Genomic DNA, 6055 nt, shown 5'->3' with positions numbered 1-6055 from the left:
ATGCGACTAAAGCAGGGTACAAAAGCTTCTACTTCAGAAGAGAGAATAGGATGACCATGTTGTGGGACCTCACTGGCTGTTCAATGGTTAGGACTCTGAGCTTACAGTGGACAGGGTAAGGGTTTGATCCCTGATAGCGGAACTAAGATACCACATGCCAAGTGGCAAGGCCAAAAAGTAAGTAAATAAATAAATAAATATCTAGGTCCTAGGTGTACCATGTTGTTAGAGCTGCTATTGTTTCCTACAAGGCATTGCTCAGAATTACTGTCTTATATGAAGCTTGAATTTTCTGCTGCTGAGACATTTTCTTGTTTCTTTCTCTAAAAAAATTTTTTTGTTTGTTTTTGGTTGCACTGGGTCTTCATTGCTGCAAGTGGGCTTTCTCTAGTTGCGGTGAGCAGAAGCTACTCTTTGTGGGCACCGGCTTCTCATTGCGGTGGCTTCTGTTGCAGAGCAGTGGCTCTAGGTACCTGGGCTTCAGTAGTTGTGGCTCATGGGCTTAGTTGCCCTTCAGCATGTGGGATCTTCCTGGACCAGGGATCTTGTCCCCTGCATCAGTACGTGGATTCTTAACTGCTGGACCACTAGGGAAGCCCAATTTTCTTGTTTCTTTACTTTCCTTGTAGTGTTTATGTTTAAAAAACCTTTTAAAATAAAAAATATGGTACTCTGAACAAACTTCAAACAATAAAGAAATTTATGTTGGAAAACTCATGCTTTCCCATTTTAATATCTTAAAGATAAACGTGCACATTTGTTTTAATAAATCATGTTCTGTTACTTGCTCTTTTTATTCGGCAATAAATCCTGAGTACCTTTACATGTTAAAAAAATTATCTACGTATCTATCTATCCAGAACTTATTTTTTGAGACAGCTGCATTGTATTCTACCATATGGGTATAGTATATTTTACTTGATTTGTTTTATTAACCACAGCAATCTGATACCAATTGCTGTGGAGGCTGTTTCAAATATCAAAATAACAACTTATAATACAAATACAAATACAAAAGTCACCCCTTTCCACACATATTTGTATATTTATGCAAATATATACTTTTTTTTTTTTTTTGCTTATAAACAGCAAACATTTATTTCTTACAGTTTGAGAGTCTGTGAAGTCCAAGGTCAAGATACCAGCAGAGTCAGTGACTGGTGAGGGTCCACTTCTTGGTTCATCAACAGCTATCTTCTCACTGTGTCCTAACATGATGGAAGGACCCTCTTTTATAAGGGCACTAATTGAGGGCACTAATTCCATTCATGAAGATTATACCTATTAATGTAAGTATTTCTGTATAATAAATTCTCAAAAGTAGAATTTGGAGGGTCAGAGGAATGCACACTTAAAATTTTAATGGATGTTGCCAAACTGCCTCCCTACCAGTTGAGATCATCTAAGGCTCACTGTTTCTCACAATCTAAAGCATAGCAATGTGGCTTTGGCTGCACTGAAGGTCAGTCACTCCATCATGGTGAAGTTGATTGTGCCCAAGTTAAAAGCACCTAATGGAATCTATTCTTTATCACCTTGGAGGTGGAGACATGCCTTGTCATGCTGTCAGTCTGTTTTACAGCCCCTTGCTCAAGTAGGTTACACCGAAATGAGTACCTTGCACATTTTGAGAATTTCTTGTGATTGTCATTCAAGAACTGTTATATGCTGGGATTTGTCCACTTAAAAGGCAACAGTCAAAAAGACACACACTAATTTCAAATGCATTATTTAGTGCAGCAGCGTGAACTGAGGTTAAGTCTGAAAAAGAGGAAAATTTTATACAAGCCTGCATCAGTCCAATTTTATGTATGCAGACATAAAGGTAGAAGCCATTCTTGAACTATGCTATTTGGAAAGAACATGTCCAATGAAATTCAAATAGACAAAGCAAAAATTGAATTAAGAGAGCTGGACATACCCTTTTAAAATGTAGCAGACTAAAGTGTCAATATAGAAGCAAGTTCTAAGCTAAAGTGAAGGTCGTCTTCATTCAATAACCTTTTATTAAGAATCTATATGGTCCTGTACTATGTACTAGGGATTCAGAGACAACTAGGATGGTTCTCTACCTCAAGAAAATTACAGATCTGTGAAAATGTGGGAAAAAATACCATTCCCCTGGTGGTACAGTGGCCAAGCCTGGATGGGAGAGCAGTTTGGGAGAGAATTGCATATGTGTATATATGGTTGAGTCCCTTCACTATTCACCTGAGACTATCACAACATTGTTTTTTTTTTTTTTTCCCTTTCAATTCATTTAATTTCAACAATCTGTCCAAAAAAAAAAAGAGCCAATAAACAAATACTGAATTATATTTTGTTGGGTTTTTCAAACTCCATACTTATACAAACAGCTTGCGTGTCTTCCACCCTGACCACCCTGCTACTTTTCCGCACACCACAGGCCACCCACGGACACAAAGTTTATGGGGAGAAGGGGGTGGCAAAGCTGAGGCAGTCTACTTGGAGCCAGTGGACAGGAGGGCGATGAGGCCTGAGGAAGCACTCATGGACAAAATGTAGTTCACTGTGGGGTTGAAGTTCTTCAGTATAAAGAAGGAAGCAACAATGACCAAGACCAGAAATAGGGTGTTATTATAGAAGATGGAAAATGTTGTAGCTTCATAATCAGCAACTTCATTCTTCTTCCACAGGATTCTTTCATCCTTTTCCTTCCGAGCCATCTTCCTATTATCAGCTTCAGAGAGTTTCCGAGTCACTTCTTTGGAGACAGCATCTTCCCTCTTCTGTGCTACTTTGTGCTTGAGAACAAATTTCACATTTTTGTAAGCAAAGGCTACCAAGTAAGTGCTTACTAGGGTCATCACACTATACAGAACAGCAGACTGAATAAGATCCATATGCCATATTCGCCAATATAGCCAGATGGGGATGGCGGACACGATGAAGGCGTTCCCGAAGAAAAGCGCCGAGGACTTGGCCGAGAGGTTGCGGCTGAAATCCTGCAGGAGCAGGTCCTCCTCGGACTGCTGCTTGGGGCCGCCTTTGGGAGCCATGGTGGAATCGGAGCCGCGGGACGCGCGCGGAAGCGGGCGCAGAGCGGGGAAGAAGCCACCGTCACCGCCTCAGCAGCCACCGTATCCGCCCTATCACAACATTGTTAATCAGCTATATCTCAACACAAAATTTAAAGAAAAATTTTTAATGTTAACAGGATGAGATCTTTTGATATAATGCCGAGATTTATGCTGCAATGAGTTATGATCATGTACATACTGATAATTGCTCATTAAATGATAAAAAAGGGAATACATCTTTTGCTATGCTCAGTAAATTTAAAAGCAATACAAACAACAACAAAAAGATGGGGCAACTAACCGGTTCTAAGAGACCTGGGGTAGATTTCACAGAGATGACCTCTGAATGGAGACTTGAAAGATAAATAGACATTTTTTCAGATCAAAAGAGAAGGGGGAAAGCATTTTTGGGTGAAGGGACAGGAGATGTAAAATGATCTGGCAAGTCTAGGGAATATGCAAAATGCTAAGTTTAGTGCTTTTGTAGGACAATGCTCATATGGGTCTTATCAGAAGTGCGTCATCTGAGCTGTGTCTCCGACTGGGGCCTTTGTCTCTGTCTTCATTCTCCATCTCATATGTGGCTGTCCTATATGGAAGCCATTGCCCACCTGTGGCTACTGAGCCCTTGAAGTGAGTGCGGTCAAGGAACTGAACATTTAACTTTATTCATATTTTAATTAGCATAAGTTTGAAAATAGTTACTCCAGTGTTTGGAAAAATTAAGTATATTTGGGATCACTTGGGTCTGTGAATGTACTTTTTCAGCTATAAATTGTGTGCAATCTAAATACAGACCAAATATTTCTGATAAAAAATTAACATCTGAATTGAGATGTGCTGTAAGTGCAAAATATACACTGGATTTCAATGACAATACACAAACAAAGGATGCAAAACAGCCCATTGACAACTTTTATGTGGATTACATCTCCAAGATACTGGATAAGTGAAATCTATTATGAAAGTCAGTGTCACATGAATTCCTTTTTCCTTTTTAAAATATGGCCAATAGGACATTTTAAATTATGTGTGTAGCTTGCAGCATAGTTCTGTTGGTATTGCTGGTACTATTCTCATCACTTCATGCCTGGATCTCTGCAATAGCTCTCTACCAATTCTTTCTACCATTCCCATTTATCCCATCCTCACACTGTTACTGGATGAATCCTCTCAAAACACCAATTTCATCAGACCAGAACACCAAACTCCAAATCACGCCTCATGTCCTGGAATTTCAACTCCCTCCTTCCTCCTCAATCTAGCCTTCATGAGCCTGGTCCGTGTCACCCAGTCTCTCTTCTAGTCCAGCCAAATCTGCTTTTCTCTCTGACCTATAACTCAGCTCCATCTTCTGATTTTTACAAGAGAAATCCAAATGTCTATGTAAAATTGTCTGATTTTTGAAAGTATTGACAACTGATAGAAAATTTCTACCCAATATTGATTCCCCTCTATTTTCCTAATAAAAAGAACCCTGCTTTAACCCAGAGAGCAAGCCCATCAGATTAACAAAAAAAAAAAAAAGTTCTCCATCTTCTTTTTCACTTTGGGTGGATGGGATAAAAAGGGAAGTTGTGTGGAAAGTCCAGGTAATCTCCTGGGCCAGCTCAGCTGGAAAGTGCCCCCCTTTTCCTCATCGTCCTCCTTCCTGACAGATGCAATGGCTGGGGCCCCAGGAGCCAAATTTGTTTTGTTTTGTTTTTTTAAACCATAACACTACACAGAAGGTGAAGGGAATTCCCTGGTTGTCCAGTGGTTAGGACTTGGCACTTTCACTTCGGGGGCCCAAGTCTGACTCTTTGTGGGGGAACTAGAGCACAAGCTACTTGGCACAGCCAAATATGCGTGTAAGCCTCTGTGTGTGTGTCTGTGTGTGTGTGTCTGTGTGTCTGTGTGTGTCTGTGTGCGTAACACATGATGGAAGCCATGTGTTAAGAATGTACAGCAGAAGGATATGTGTCTAACGATCTTCCTGACTCTGGAGTTACCACCTTGAGTTGCTCACCACTAGTTTTTCTCTTACATTGGCGAGAAATAAACCTCTATTCTCTTTAAGCCACAAAATTGAGTTTTCTATTCATAGATGGCCAGGCCTAAGTTGGCAACTACTTTAATTTCTTTTTTTTTTTTTTTTTTGAAAAGCACTCTGCAGACACAAAGAAACAAAACAGAAACAAAACATGTCCAAGGTTCACTTAAAAGTGTCTGGGCCTTAGTGTCCCTATTTGAAAAATCAATTTATTTAACCAAATTTTGGAGACCATTTCCATGCCTGAAACTTGGTGTTTATATTGATTTATTCATCACATGTATGAGTGCCTATTATTTACCAGATACTACTTTAGGCACTAGGGTGTAGCAGGGAACATGAGTATAAATCAAACTCTCCTCTGATATTTACACTATGATTCAGTCCGTGATGAGCTCTAAGCCCAGGTCTGCCCTAACATGGGCTTCCCTTGTGGCTCAGTTGGTGAAGAATCTGTCTGTAACGTGGGAGACCTGGGTTTGGTCCCTGGGTTGGAAAGATCCCCTGGAAAAGGGAAGGGCTACACACTCCAGTATTCTGGCCTGGAGAATTCCAGGGCCTGTATAGTCCATGGGGTCACAAAGAGTCAGACATGACTGAATTCACTTTCACTTTCTACCCTTACACACTGTGCCAACAGTACATGCAACTTAATTTGTTTTGTCTAATCAGCAAATAGATTAATAACACTTTACCTCAATAACTATAGCTAATATATATATATTGATATTTGGAGATTATCTCATTTAATCCTTAAAACTATCCCCAACTTCTCTGAAAAAAATGAGAAAAGAAATTAGATAACTTGCACATAGGTGGTGCTGTGGTAAAGAATCCGCCTGCCAATGCAGGAGACGCCGGTTTGATCCCCGGGTTGGAAGGATCCCCTGGAGAAGGAAATGGCAACCCACTCCCATATTCTTGGCTGGGAAATCTCATGGACAGAGGAGCCAGGCGGGCTATAGTCCATGAGGTCGCAAAG

General features: G+C 40.3%; 1 pseudogene; it reads right to left on the bottom strand.

The window, feature by feature from the left end:
• Window positions 1-2309: 2309 nt before the first annotated feature.
• LOC139037380 (translocon-associated protein subunit gamma pseudogene) lies at window positions 2310-3105 on the bottom strand (annotated as a pseudogene).
• Between the last annotated feature and the right edge of the window lie 2950 nt (window positions 3106-6055).

Source organism: Odocoileus virginianus, chromosome 11 (genome assembly GCF_023699985.2).
Source record: "Odocoileus virginianus isolate 20LAN1187 ecotype Illinois chromosome 11, Ovbor_1.2, whole genome shotgun sequence".
Lineage (NCBI taxonomy): Eukaryota > Metazoa > Chordata > Mammalia > Artiodactyla > Cervidae > Odocoileus > Odocoileus virginianus.
This window is presented reverse-complemented; position numbering and strand designations above follow the sequence as displayed.